This window comes from Phalacrocorax carbo, chromosome 4, assembly GCF_963921805.1.
Source record: "Phalacrocorax carbo chromosome 4, bPhaCar2.1, whole genome shotgun sequence".
NCBI lineage: Eukaryota > Metazoa > Chordata > Aves > Suliformes > Phalacrocoracidae > Phalacrocorax > Phalacrocorax carbo.
Genome location: NC_087516.1, coordinates 49,323,149 through 49,338,687, shown reverse-complemented (window position 1 = coordinate 49,338,687; position 15,539 = coordinate 49,323,149).

Here is a 15,539-nt window from a genome sequence, read left to right as displayed (position 1 = left end):
CCCAGTTTGACCTGGCCTGTGCAACATTGCAGGCTCAGATCTCTGATCTTAGAAACCTTATGGGCAGGTATTTAACTCCATCCCTACTACTAACACACCTGATAGCACGCTCAAGTGAACCAATTTCTGAATGTTCTCCAAATCCGCACCAAAACACAGTTTGTCAGGTCCACCAAGGCCATGACTGCAGCAGGACTAAACCAGCACTAGAACCTTTTTTAAAATTATCTGTACAGAAAAGTCAGGGCAGACATCGCAAGGGTAGTGCAGATCAATGTATTGGCAAAACTACATTGGGCAGCTTGCCTGAAAGCCTACTGCTAGCGAGCTGTTTCAGGCTCTTGCTGCTATTGGACCTGAAATTAATAATAACAAGAGAGCTCAGATATCTAAGAGGAGTTACTTGCTCCCATAAAAACCACAGAAGGAGCACAGAAGATTCCCATGGGAGAGCATCTTTTCCGTGCCTCTGTCAAGTACTAGTTTACAAAAATTCAGCCGATTCATTGTATTTGTCTAAGTGCGTACTTGAAAGAGTTAGCACCTTTCTCCTATAATCTATATTTAGCTATGGTAGTCTAACTGTCATGGTAAGCAAAGCAGGTTTGGTGGGAGCAAATCCTAATAAGGTATCCCCTGGTACTGTAAATAACTGAGTCACAGTTGTAATATTTAAACTATTTATAATACCATTAAACAACAGTTCATAAGAAAGCACTGTGGAAACCTGTTTTCAGTAACACTGTTTACTTTGACAGATTGTTCGTAGTGCTGAATAACCCCAAGCCATAGCAGAGCCCATTTTTTTCAGAAATTTCATTAATTTCTTGTCCACGTCTCCAGAGGTAATTCTACAAAATTTAAGATTTCTGTTTTGACTTAAATTTGAACACCTACACTTCATCTTAATTTCAAATACTATCTGGCACTATCCTGCTCTCCAGTATAACTAATATTTTGTTCAGTCATCTTACTTGGGCCATCAACAGCCCCCCGCCCCCCCCCAACAGTTACATGTTATAAAATTATTCACTGCATCAGCTTCTGCAAAAAGGTTTGCACAGATGTTGAAAATACAGTCTTAGGAAGAAAAAGACATTGACTCATGTATTCAGCAACAGAGAATAATCACTGTAACAGGCAACCCAGTATTCTCATCAATTAAAGTTTCTGAAACCATTTCTACTTTTGGTTTTAATTATGGGGCCATAAAACAGGACATCGAAGTTTTAGGCAGTTAGCCCCTGGTCCTCCAAACTGATAGCGGAATGGGGGTAAAGGCACTTTCCCAAAACCTATCTGAGCGAAACAGGTCTCAATTTATCTGAATTAGGCTGCTAGTTCTGCCATAGAGCATCAACAGTATCTCATCAAATTCCAGGCTTTTCTGAGATTACATTTTGCAATCAGAAATACTGGCAAACGAATATAAGCGTAGAACTTTATTTCAATTAGCTTGCATGCTCTCCAGTTAGTAACTTGTTTCCTGTGTTGTTGTCTTTTACTTGGTAGTACATTCTTACTTCTCCCATGTCTAAGCAAATCGAACTCTCCCATGACTGAGTAAAATATAATCAAGTTTCTGTAGTTGTGCTGCTCCAGAATAGACTTTAATGTTACCATTTATATTTCAATGATATTAAAATATGTATATATACAGAAAGAAAGAGAGCGAGAACAACTGTTACTTAGCTGTGTACTAAAAAAATCAAGACATAGCTGTTACACAGAATTGTACAATACGATCTGAAAACTATACAGATTTGGCGAGCTTTGTGAAAAGGGAATAATCTTGCTATCTCTTAAGGGTGCAATCCAAAATAATAGTTTTGGTTAGCCAGTCATGCTGCTGCCCTTTTTTATTTAGCTTCAGCTACATAAATCCAGGGCCCTACGAAGAATGGAAAGGCAGCGAGGTTTAACATTTTATACTTCCTCAGAGTTCTTTGGGATAATTTTTCAATACATTAACAACAATTTAACAGGTGGTTATTAAATTATAGAATGAAGAGTGGCTTCTGAATGGCAGGTTTAAAGTGCAGTATTACACTCTCTGGCTTCCTTTAAAAAATGCCTTTTTTCTCATCAGATAAACATGTATCACATTAAGTCCAAAGGCAACCAAATGCATTGAGAAATAGAAATATTCAGCACATAGGGAACACTAAACATTGAAAGTATCTCCATCAAAGAGCTCAGCCGCATGGAGAGAATTCCCAAACTTGCTTTTCAAAGGCAGAACCAACAGACATTACCTGAGGATAGCTGTGGGTTTGTTGTTTTATCAGAGCATACTTTTGCTTTAGGCAAGTGACACAAAATTTTCCAGGAGACAGCAGCATAGAGAGCTAAATAGGCTCCCAGGGAAGACCCTGGTTCAGGGGAGGGGGAAAAAATGATACCATAAATTTGTGCTGAATATTGTCTTTTTTCCCCTGAAAAAGGAAACCCTGAAGAGAGGAGGTGTTACAGCCCTGACAATTGCTATGACAAGCAATCCCTTCAGAATATTATGGTACAGACTCACAGAATGGTAGGGGTTGGAAAGGACCTCTGGAGATCACCTTGTCCAACCCCCCTGCTTGAGCCCGCACCCCTAGAGCAGGGGCACAGGAACGCGTCCAGGCGGGTTTTGAATGTCTGCAGGGAAGGAGACTCCACAACCTCCCTGGGCAGCCTGTTCCATCTATCTCAGAAAAATTCGCAGTGCAGCATAAAGCCCCTTTCCAGAAAGGAAAAGCTGGAGATCTCCAAGCATCAGTGAGAGGTGGGGGCGACAGGGGAAAAAAAAAAAGAAAAACCATTTTTGATTCCCTAGTGCTTTCAAGGGTTATTCTGAAGGTCATCATCACTTTCAGAAATGGTGCTTCTCTGCAGGCTATACCATGCAATGCAAAGTGCTTTAAAAGTTTTAATTAAAGAAACCAGCCTAGAAGCAGATGCTTTTTAAAAGTAAGAAGTGGTCTCCGCTGCCTGAGTGGGAAAGCTGAAGGCAATTCCAGCATGTTCAAAGGCAGTCCAAATAAGTTTCCAAAAATTTACAGGATTCTTATGTAATTGGACCCTCTTACTGACCCTGTCATTACAAAAGCAAAATTTTTTTTTTTTTTTTAATGAACGTGTTTATGGGAATGAAACTGTTAGTCTGAGTAACCTCAAATATGGTTCTCATTAGCAAGGTGTTACCACAACTTTCTTGACTAGTAGCTGGTATTCCTTTGGGTAATATTAACAGCTGCAATCAGAGACTGTTAACTATTACCCAGATTAAATAGCTTGTCATTCAGATTTATGTAATGGGGGGGGAGGGGGGAAGGGAGGGGGGAAGGGAGGGTGGAGAGGAAATAAGCACTCACAGGTCAAGTATTTCTTGTAGCTTAGCTAGTATAATGGGCTTGAACCATGTCGTAAGCTTGAACAAAAGCAAGGTAACATCTCTTCTTCAGCTCTACTCCAGTCAGGTTTCTTCATTATTTCTATTAAGCAAAGCAATGAGCCTACACATGCTAGTTTGCAGAATTACCCCTTAGCAGAAGCAGTACTAGAAAACAACTTAACAAACAAAAATTCCTCAGCCAGAACATCTCCTCAATTACCATATTCAGTGTTGCTCAGAAGGCTACCATGCAATAAAACTTACCCTAATTCAGCAGGAAACCTCAAGACCCATGTTATTTGTAGAAAAAATGCCTAGAATCATAATACTCAATCAGTTGCATGAATATTAATAGCACTAAGAGCCTTAGTCTAGATAGTTTTCAAACTTTGCAGACTTGTTCAGCATTATGCTCATCAGGCCTCCTGGGAGCATGTCTCAGTGACACAGACCTGAAAATGGTTGCTAGAGCTGAGGAAAAACTCATACCTGTTCCTGACACTGCTTGCACTGCAACTATGCACAATTCAGCAGCAGAATTTGGGAAGGGAGGTGTTAGGAAAAACCCCAAAGTCCGCATAAGAGGCTGTAGAGGAAAAGCAGCTTGCTAAGGCTCGGCAGGCAGAGCCTGACCAGGTGCACGCCAGCAGACTGCATCACTGCCTTCCCCTGGGAGCGCGGTCTGCAGCAGGAGCCACTCCTTCAGCCTCCAATTTGGTGTGTTAATGATGCTGCACACAAAACCTGATGCTCCCTAGCAACTGCTGCTAGACAGGGTGTGGCCTTCCACGTTTTTGTTAATGCTGCTACTAATAAAAAAGCCATCATTTTATTGTCTGATCAGCCAGGTTAGCCAATCTGAAAAGGTGAAAACAGTTGCAGGGGTTTGGCTTTTCACTCAAGAATTGAGGAGTAGTAAAAAACACTTTGGAATCTCAGACTGTGGTTGGGATCTCTTTATAAAGAGTCAGGTCTGTCTTAGTTTTGTCCCCCAACTTGGCAGCAGCTTCAGAAACGCAGGCTGGGCTTTCCCCCGTGCAACTGCAGAGGATGGGGCACTGAGCATCATGCCGCAGTTTCAGTGCATACTGGCGCTGGGGACCCCTCTCACCTCCACACCGCACAGCCCTGCCCCGCCCCCCCCCCCCCCCCCCCCACTGTGATACCAGCTTTTTGTACAGCTTTAATGAAAAACAGATCAGAAATAACCCCTTCTTAGGAGGTTTATTTGGAAGCCCAGTCAGCCAACTGCTCCTTTTTTTTTCTATGGTGTGGTGATGCTGGGGACTGGTGCGCTGAGCCTGCCTGAGAGCAAGCAGCCGAGTGAGCAGGAACTTCCCAAATCCAGCCTGCTATCAAATCTAGCGTACAGCAGGTTGTGTTTCATATAGCCTCCCAAAGGCTTCATTCATTTATGTTAAATGGTTGTTAAAGCAAACATAAAATGGAGGCTCCTGAACAGTTGGCAGAAGTCACATTGACCTTACTAGGGCTAGGACTTCACCCGTTTAAAGAAAAGGGCAGTCAAATATTTCTTGTGGTGTCATCGTAAACTCACCCGTCCCATGGCTGCCATAAAGCCTTCCAAGCTGGATGTGACCTGATCTTCTAATGCAGAAGATGAAAGACCATGCATTTCTTAACTTTTACTTTCCAGGAGGAAGGAAAGTGTGAAACTTGGTTAATTTTTTCCTGTCAGTCACTTGGATTTTAAGCACTTTATATTCAGGGCTGAGTATCTGAGCAGGGAGAGAAGTTTATGTCATAAAATTAAAATCTTTTCCATGTCCTTTGGATCTGAGTTTTCATTTCAACTCCGCTTTTCTTTCAGTGTTCATATTCCACACACAGCATTAGCTGTTTTTTGTTGTTACACTTCCAGGAAAGTAATTTAATATCTTCTGGTACGTGCTGAATTACATACTTATGTCCATGTTTGTGCTTATTTCTGAAATCTGTAACTGTAGTTCCTAGAAGTTCAACTATACCAACAAAACCCACAGCATTCACTTTATTCATCCTATCTCTCTCTACTTAGTAGAACTCAGCAGGCGATCAGGTGAATAACATGCTGAGGATTACAAAGGATTGCAGCAAATCGGCTGCAGAGCTCAGCTTTGGCGTGCAGTACTATGATGGAAAAAACTACCAACATTTTGTTGTTTAAAGTGATGAACTAAAAATAGTCGCTCTTTATAATCTTGTTGCATAAGAAAAGCTGATAATTGTTTAAAACATTTCAGCTTATTCTATACCTTTAAGTAACTGCTGTTAGTTTGTAGTCAAATAATTAAAACCAATGCTTTATAATAACTACAGGAACCAAGGAGGAATTTTTATTGTTATACGCCCATGGAATTTAGATATACTGCAGGATAATTTGCTCTTCAAAGCAGTAGGTATTTGTCATGGGCAGTGTCAAGATATTGAACTTGATGAACAGATTGCTTAATGACATTTTCCTACTTTTTTTTCCCCTTCATCCATCTTTCTTTACCTAAAATAGGTTACAATCTTGTCTATAATTTCATTTAATAAAGAGTAACTACAACATGTTCCATTAAGATCCATCTTTGACAATTCTAGCATCGGAAGCATAGTAGGCTTAATGTATTAGGCTTTCACTGATGAAGTCCTAAATTCTGTTTCAGAATAGCTCCCATACAATATTGATTTCATTATTTAAATCTGATTTCTAATGGCTACAATTAGTAGTCTCTGTTTAAGGGAAGACCAACACTGAAATATCACATTTCTGCCTTTTAGGTTGTAAAAGGAAAGAAAAGATTTCTACCAAATACAAAGAACATCAGTATCTGACAATACTGAATGCTTGAAGCCTCTCTCATTCTCTACTTTCTCATCAGGCACAAACTTCCTATATAATCTTAGCTAGATGCAAGAGCCACTAAAGAATTCAGGTTCCTGAAAGCTGGATTAAGCAGTGACCAACCTTTGAGGCTTTATCTACACTGACATCAAAGCCTGCCCTTCAAACCATCCTTCACCTTGACAAATCAGCAGCCACCTGCACTGGAGGTCCTTATATCTCAGCCCTTGTTAGCAATTTAGCCCAGCCTCAGGAATGGGTATCACCTGGAGTGACCTTGGCAACCAATTTGCTTTAGTGTGGTCCTCTTACGCTGTAGTCTTCAAGCAGTAGTGCCACAACTTTGTGTTCCTGGCTCACAGCTGTGGCTTGAGAGTCAAGATAAGCATGGAAATAAAAGCAAGGCTGTTTGCTTAAGAGCCCCTGTTAAAGGAAGTAAGCGTTTTGATGTTAGTTCCTGTAGCTCTAAAGAAAGATGTATGTTAGGGTGTCTTGGGCTGATCAGGGCCTAAATAATAGCTTTTTATGAACATATTGAAACTTGTATCAAAATTCTGAGTTAGGTGTATTGATTGTGTGTGGTGCTAGGTGAAACAACAGATGCCTTGGAGGTTGTTCTTAGTAAATGGTATGCTGGATGAGAAAGTAGCCGTTACATATGAATGCTGAAGACAGGTTTGCCAAGAAGTTTCTTTTTTTTCCCTATGTTCTTGGAGCTGTTTTCAGTTGGCCTGCTTTTGTGTTACTCTAACAAAGAGCCAGATAGGAAATTGGACATATCCCTGTGCTGACTGTTTCTGTTGGTCTGCTCTCAGCAGCTCCTGGCTCAGTATGGGAGTTTTCTGGACTGTTGTTCAGAGGCCTCTTTGGGAGTCAGGCAGTCCATAATGCGATCCAAGGGAAACCAAGGAGAGAAGCCATCAGGCAACAGATGTCCTGTTGGTTAGGTCACTAGTGCTTTGGAGTGATGGTCAGACTTCTAAGTGACAAATAGTGAGTGCATCATATTGTTACTATTTATTCTACTACTAAATGTTTCTACCTGTCTGGTAGTGCTTTAAATTGGGTATTCTGAAGTATTTCAATATGTCTGGAGCAGCAAAAGGAGGGGGAAAAAGAACAGTTTTAAGTGTATACATAGAATCAGTTGTGGTCTGATCTGTGTAGCCTGAAATGGTTATATATTGGTGAAAAGGTATCTGTAGCAAACTTGTTCCAGCACTGCAAAGTGCAGGTACGGCTCTCTGATCCCTGGAGGTATTTACTGAGTCAGAGGGAGAGATTTATAATTCTGATTTCAGTGGAGCTACACTGATTTGCACCAGCCAAGGAGCCTCTGTGTGCTTTTTAGCCTCATCTGCTTGACAACTTGTCCATCATCTTACGTGACTCGGCTGTTTTTTGTTCTTAGGCTTTAGTCTTCTGCACGTTAGTGGGTGTCATGGTAACTGAGGAGCAACCACACACAGTAGGCTAGCAAAAACCCCAGAACTGCTGAAGGTTAAGAAATAACTGGAAGAATATCTCAGTAGTGTGAAAAACAAGAAAGATACCTCAAACTGATCTTTGTGGGGTTTTTTGTAAAGTAACACAGTGGCAGTAAATGAATAGCACAGCTGGAACGTCTAACAGCAATGTGATGGTTCAGTTAGACATGTTGGCAAGCAACAGGGGAGGGGTTCAAATTTGGGCAGTTTCTCCTGCTTATGTAGGAAGGAGGCTGAAGGTAGCATGCTCTGGAAATGTTTAGATTCATGTTTTGGGAGGTGTCTGTGGCCAGAGAAACAAAGATGAAACTTGCCCTTGCACAGCTAGGAACCAGATAAAACCCTTTACAGCACTTACTCCTAACAGGCATGTAAGAGATGCAGTGGGAGCTTGCTGTGGTGTGGGCTTGTGAGAAGAAGCTGCAGGGTGGAATGTGCCAGGGTGTGACCCACCAGGTGGTTGGGGGGCAGCTTGGTGCTGGGGGGATGCCTCAGCAAGAGGTTTATTGTGAACTTTAATCCAGAGCAATGTGTGCTGAGGGATCACAAGTCTGAGAAATGCTGATTAAAAAAAATATCTGGTTCACAATTCAAATCCTCTTGATCTACTGACTTCTAGATAGCCTAAAGTTAAGCGTAAGACAAGGAATGAGCTTGGCCTGTAACCCCCAGATCCTGGATTTTTGCCTGAGCTGCTGTCTTCCAACTATACCCATGTGTCCCTGAAAAACAGTCTTTTCCAAGTGCATTTAAGATGGGGCACAGGAGGCATCTTCATAACTGCAGGGCCTTAGGGATATTAGAAACTCTTCTAACCATGTCTCAGCCAATAAATGTCTCTGCTTTAGCCAACTGCTGATGGTATTTCAGAGTTCCCATGTCATGGAGGAAAGTGAGATTTCGTCAGAAGCCTTATAATGACAAATGCATCCTTGTCCTAGGTTAGTTATTCTTTTTATTAGAAATGTTTCTTATTTCTGCTTTGCATTTGTCTAGCACCAGCTTTCATCCATTGAATCTTTTAGTATAGACTATAGGTTCAAGAACTCTCTATGGTAAAAATCTCCCAGTGTTGACACATTTAAAATGCTACAATTTCAATCAGAATGTGTCACATGGCAAAATAATACCTGAAACACAGCATTTTTTTTTTTTAGATATAAATCATTCTTCACTGAGGCAGATTAGTACTTGGAGAATTACAGGCTTCATGTTGAGCATCTTTCTGGCAACCTGCTTCTAATGGCACCCAAACAAAGCACTTTAGAGCTGTAGGCACATCCAAAGCTGAAAGAACATTTACAGGAGTGAGGAGGCTGAAGGGCTTCTCGCAGGTGCTGTAATCAGATGCCCTTTTCTCTTTCTCTGTTGGTCACTTTCAGACTGGACCATTTGAAATCACTGTGTTCTGGTTTTCTTTCACAATAAAATTAGTAACTGCTCTGCTTGCTTTCTTTCCATCAGTCACTAGAAACTACATCCATCTATATAAAGGAAGGTGTCACAATGAGTAGATGCCATCCAGTTTCAGTGCCTTTTTTACGGAATAAGGATTTTATGAGACAGCAGTTGGATTCTTTGGCTCTTGCTCTTCCCCTGCCTCTTTTTCTTGAGCTTTTACACCAGGGTCTTTCTTGCACACTTTCTTTGGATTGGTACTCAGTCAGCCTTGGCTTCCCACCCCTCCCAATCCCAGTATTTCCTTTGATTTAATTGCCTTCAACAGTACAGGTGGACACATCTGCCTCTACCGAAAGCACATCGGTTTAGGCATGATCTTGGAATTGAGAAAGTATATATTTAATTGTGAAAAGAATAACAACCCTGTTAGCTTTATCTCAAAACTAATGATGAATACAGGCCTCAACATGCTTGTGCAACCTGTGTATAAAAATCACCTTCTGCCCCCCCGCCCCCCACTTATAGACATCCAGTGGCTCTGTCTTTCAGATGCTGCTGATGCTGCAAAGCTGAAATGCTCTCTCTGCTGCTTTTAGCAGCCCTGCTAAGTGCGAATCCTTGCAGTAATTCACAGCACTGACAGATCAGGTACTGAAGCGGTTGGATTGGGTGAGAGATGTGTAGCTCTCCTCTGCGAGCTGCATGACTGCCTACCCTGGCTACCCAGGAGGGCAGGGTTGCAGCTGGGGAACCGCTGTGCTGCAGCTACTGGAGGGGAGCCTGCCTTGGGGAAGGGGGGTGGTATAATGCCTCAATTGCCTTTGCCTCAGAAAAAGTAAAGGATTGAATTTGCCGCTGGATAGCAGTTGCAGTGTCCTTTGTACGGGTGGAGTGAAAGATAGCTTTAAGCCATATTTCTGCTTCTCTCCTGTTCAGACCTAGGAGGAGTAAAACCAGGCCCCAGTATAACCTGGCACAGAGTCAGTCCTGCTCTGAGGTTTTCCCCACTGCCAGCAGAGATGGCCAAAGCTCCCCACAGCAGCCCTGTGCTGCTCCTGTGTGGAGAACTGGGGTGCAGAGTGAGGTAAAAGGAGAAAAGCAGAGCAGCAGATTATGCCAGGAGGAACTCTGTATTGTATTTGTAAGGCAGCCAGGTTGGGGACCAAGGGTTGAGATGCTTATGTGATAATGGAATAAGTTCTATAAATGCACTTTAGAATGAATGGGAGGATGCAAGATATTAATTTGTTTTATTATTTTTAATTTCAGCTTTATATTCAAGTGTAAAACATGTTATATGCACAAATGCAAGAGTATGCAGACTGAAAGTAAAAACAATATATGTGGATTTTCATATTAATCTGAAAGAGGTTAAAGGGCTACTGCTGGAAAAATCCAGTGGGATTTCTGGATTGGGAAGTAATTATTTTTTTTTTAAGCAAAAAGATGCATGCCATGTCTGTCTAGGATCACAGATTGTGTTAAGAATGCAGGCAGAGAAACATAAAGAAAATAAGGCACAGAAATGCATGCAAGAAAACAGCAAACAAAACCATAAATTTGGGGTCTAAGGTAAGACAAGGGTAATGAGGTGAGGAGCTACTTGGGAATAAAATGCCTATGTGCATGGATGTGGGCAAAACTCTGAAAAGGATTTCTAGAAGACAGGAAGAAATCATCAGGGTTTTATATTTGGCATTTTGAATAGTCTGGGGAGGAGGAAAAGAGGACATCAATACTGGGTAGGTCAAAGAGCTGATGACTCTAAAGTTACAAATGGCTTTGATTTAGTCCCCCAATGTAGTGTGGGAAAAGACCCTAACAATAAAACTGTAGATGTCCACCAGTGTGTCCTCTGTGGGGATGAACCCTGCACTGCTCCATGCCTTCACGATGTTTAATGAGTAGGGGAAGATGGGACAGAGATGGGATGCAGCGAGCTGAGTGGGGAACCTGCCAGCCCTTGCTGGCAAGTCATATTTGCTGCAGTGATGGAGCCTGAGGGGGGGACTGGGCTGACTGATGCAGAGGCACTTGCCAAAACCCCCAACCTGCTGAGGCACCTGGAGCAGTCCTGCCTGGACATGAGGAGGGGGCGCGGGGGGCTGTCGCTGGGCGCTCCTGCTCAGTGCACAGGGATGCATTGGGGTACAACATGACTCCAGAGCTGGCGTAACCAAAGTCTCAAATGTTACTGTTTTTAAACAACAGTTTTGGCTCATTGTTTTTTTGGCCTGTGTTTCCTAGAACTGCACAAGTTTAGTTGACTTTCTCAGTTGATAGTTAATGCCATGGGGACGGGAGGGAAGTGAATCACTGAGGCAACAGGAGAACAATAATGTCATATATCAACAGTTTCTTGTTCTGTCACTTAATAGCTCATCAGCCATAAGGCAGCAGCTTGGGATCTCTATAGACTGAGAGCGATGGCCTGTCTATACCTGAGTTATTTCAAGATTAAAAAGGGCTTCATGATACTTGTATGAGAGTCATAGAAGGAGTCCTATAGAGATGAATGGTAGCTGGAGTGAGGCCAAAACCATCACATGCCTCTTTGTAGTAGCTGCAAAACCAGAGGATGAGTAGATAATTTCCCGCTCTCTTCTGCTGTTGTTTAAGATCTTTCTTGTCATAGATAATTATAAATCGAAAATAATGAACTTCCCCTTTAATGCATTTGAAGCTTTGATGTGCTGTAAACAAGTTCTGAGGTCTAGAGCGTGGGAGCATTAAACGTGATTATTAATAAATAAATAAAACTTGTTCAAAACCTGAGGGAGCAGTTTAGGGGCTGGTGTTATTTTATGCTAATATGTATATCCATAAATAGTATTAACTCGAGTCTCCTGTGACTAATCTTGTGTTCATAGAATAGATGCAACCTGTGCAAAATAAATAGAACAGAAAGGAGCCAGTTTACTGTGCTGCCTGCCTGGACCTACAAGTCCTCTCCCAGACTTCAGCTCTTCCTGTGCTCCTCGAATGCACAAGGATAATACTTTGATTCATGCCTCCTTCTTGTTTTTGCTTTCAGTTCAACAATTTGCTCAAGTGAGGTAACACAAGGATCTGTCCTTTTTAGACTAAGGTCTATTATAAGGTGGCTAGTTCTGCTCTTATTATATTTTAAAGTTTTCCTACAAAGCTGCTCATGACACTAAAAATTGAAAAGAATTATCTACAGTTAAATTAAGTGCTAGCGGTATGTTTAACCTTAAGTATTTAAATTACAGTAAAGAAGCTTTTCTTTGTTCATGTGTTTTTCTAAAAATAAATATCTTCTGTGAATCCAACTAATGCATGGCTATACAAAGCCTTGTTTTTTCTCTAGGGTTATAGCTCCTTACTCTATATCTACTTTATTATTTCTCCTTGGTTACCCCCTTTTATCGGTGTACTCTGACAGTCACTACTCCACACACAGCGATGCTCTTTGCATGTCTCCCTATAGCATTGTCACCCAAACACTGGATGAACCGGCTTCAGGAAGATTTCAACTTTGCTGCCTCCATGAGTCCCTATTTTCTGTCTTTGCTGTTTGTGAATAAAGCATTAAACCCTTTGACAGGTATGGCTATATAGTGACTGAAAGAAACTAGACTTCTTAAATCAACCTGCTCCTGAAAGTTGCTGTCTGATTTCTTCTGCATTAACTGTGTGTACAAACACCATTGAATTTGCAGATAAGCCTAGCAGATAAGAAGTATCTATTTTCCCCAAGGGAAATGCTTGTAGTTATTCTAGGGAAAAAATACTGTGTTTCCTTGCTTTTTTAAACTGCCCCTGTTTTGCTACAAAATACCCTCAAGATTTATTCAAAAATCATGTAGTACTTGAGAAAGTAAATGTTGCTGTTAAACAATCAAGTCCAACCTTGCAGTTCTTACTTGAGAGAAGTCCTGTTTAAGTTTGAGGAAAACTGTCAAAATGCAGATTAAGTTTAATTTTCAGTGCTTCAAGAAGAGTCTCCTTGTATCATTTTGGACTGGTCTGCATGACTAGCATCGAATAAGACTGAAAAAGTCTAGCTGAAGATCAGACTGCCTCTAGTGTGCTGTGGGGGTCAGAGCCACATGTTCCTGTGGAAGAAGCTTGGGCTGTGAGTGGTGTTCCCTTGGGAAGAGTTTTCCTCTGGCTGTAGCAGTGACCAGCACAGCTTCATCCCCTGGGGTGATCACCTTTACAGCCAACCTCACCAGCACTGCAAGCCATCTCACAGCCCCGTGGCTGCGGTGACCCCCGAGGGTGATGGGCAGATAACTAGGATCAGTGGCACTCCCCGGAAAGTGTTGGGCACCCCTTTGCTGGAGAGAGAGCAATTTCCTTGTAACCAACCTGGGCCAAACCCTGGGGAGCAAGGCAGCCAAGCCAGTGCGTCCTGGGGAAAGAGTACTTCCCTCTCCTGTCCCCATGCTGCAGGCACTGCTGCCGAGACAACCCATCCCCAAACCCTGGGTTCCTTCTTTCAGTCATATGAAATACAGTTCAATGTGAAATATGCACTGCAGTAAAAAGCACTTCTGCAGTTGCAGGTCGGGATTCCCTCCTGGGGGTGGCAGTCAGAGTATCATTTTGAACTGGAGCTGGATGCATCTAAGGCAGAGCAAAGCGGGTGCCTTAAGCCAGGGCACAGCTGGAGGAGTTCCCAGCAGCGTGACTGGAACCAAAAATGCTCCGTTACTGGTAGCGGTGGGGGGGCTACATAGCAAACCTCCAGCCACTCGCTGAAAAGAAGACACTTCAGTTCATTGTTAGACCATGCCCAAATATTCAGTATATAGATTTCAGCATATGAAATCTGAACAAGGGCTTTATGATAATATTATTTCATCCTGTGCATAATTGACTCATTTCTAATAGTTTACTGGACATTCCCCTGCAGTGAGTGCTGCTTGCTCTATTCTGCAAGAAAAATGTAAAGCAGAAGTGTGTAGGTACTTTAATCCAGACAGGGTGTATGCTTATTCTTGATAGCTGCAATCTGATTACGGTAAACTGAATAATAGAAGTTACAACTAACCTGTGGTGAATGGTAACCTCAGAGGTCTGAGGCTGATAAACTATTGCTACTCTTACATCTACTGCCTTAATGCATTTGCTACAGAGGTTGGAAGGACTGCAAAGATTTTTTTCCAGGTATTATTTGGGCCTCTTGTAAAAGAAACATTTTTCAACAAAAAGCCGAACTAGCATCCCTAAGAGTAGAAAGCCAATGAAACTTAACTACTATGTTTATTAAAAAAAAAGAAAAAAAAAAGGGGGTGGGGGGGCATTGTGCCTGAATCTGCTAGAATTATTTGAATACGGAATTGACAAAACTCTTGTTGGGGAAACCTGCTAGTTTTGATGCCTTGTCATACAAATCCCAATGACAGCAGCGCAACATATTCCATTTGCTCCTTATTTCAGGCTGTAAAATAGAACACAAGCCTGTTTACAGCAAGCAAATCCCAAGTATATTCGTGAAACCTGTCAAATCCGTTAAACATCAGGGATTATAAGGCAAGTCTTCAACTTCTGCTCTGTGTGTGCGTGTGTGTTATACAAGTGTATACATCTCTTCAGCTTGTGAAGAAGATAAAAATTGAGACAATGCTGCCTTCCTGGTGCTGACAGTAGTGTATGCATCTTCATTAGGTATTGCTTCCCAAAGTTAAATACATAAGTTCAAACTCAGACTTGATTTTAGGTTTCTGCTTTGGTATTTTTAGCAGTAATATCCGGGTGGGTATTTTTGTAGTAGGTTTTCTTTCCTCTGTTTTAAAGAGTGTAACTCTCAGACATTGGCTTCTCCTGTGAACTGAAGTAAGAATAAATAAAATTTGAGGTGATCGGGGTCAAAGAGGAAAGTTAATTGAATGGATGTTTTGCTCCACTTGTGGACTTGATGTTAGTATTCTATATGGAAAAATACTCTTGTTTCAAAACTTTCTTTCAAAATATGTTGACAATTCCCTTTCCAGTAATTTTTAAAGTTTTTGCAGAAGTTAAAAACCACTGAAATGTCCATATTTGGAAGCATTTGGTTTTGAGAAAAATAATCTTTTTCATGAAAGAGCAGCTAGTCAAAAGATGTCCTGATCCTTCTATTGAGATATTTTCTTCTTTTTTTGAAATCAGAATTAGCTGAATAAGAGCTAGGTGTATATATGCTACCCTTCTATTTGAAAGTTATAGCACATCTATTGGGGGAAGGAAAGAAACCTTATCTTTGTGCCAAAATCCTCTTAGCAGGTATCAAATGGCTTCCTGTGTCTTTCAGGTGCCCAAATTAGCAATTTTTATTTCTCTAGTTGCCGGAACCAATCTGACAATTCTCAAACCACAGTTATGCATTGCAGGTATAAAAATAACCATTGAAAATCTGGTAATAAAAAAGGCAATTTAATATACAAATAAAAACCTGTAGGAGAGTGCAAACCGGGCTGTAATAATGCACTGCTTA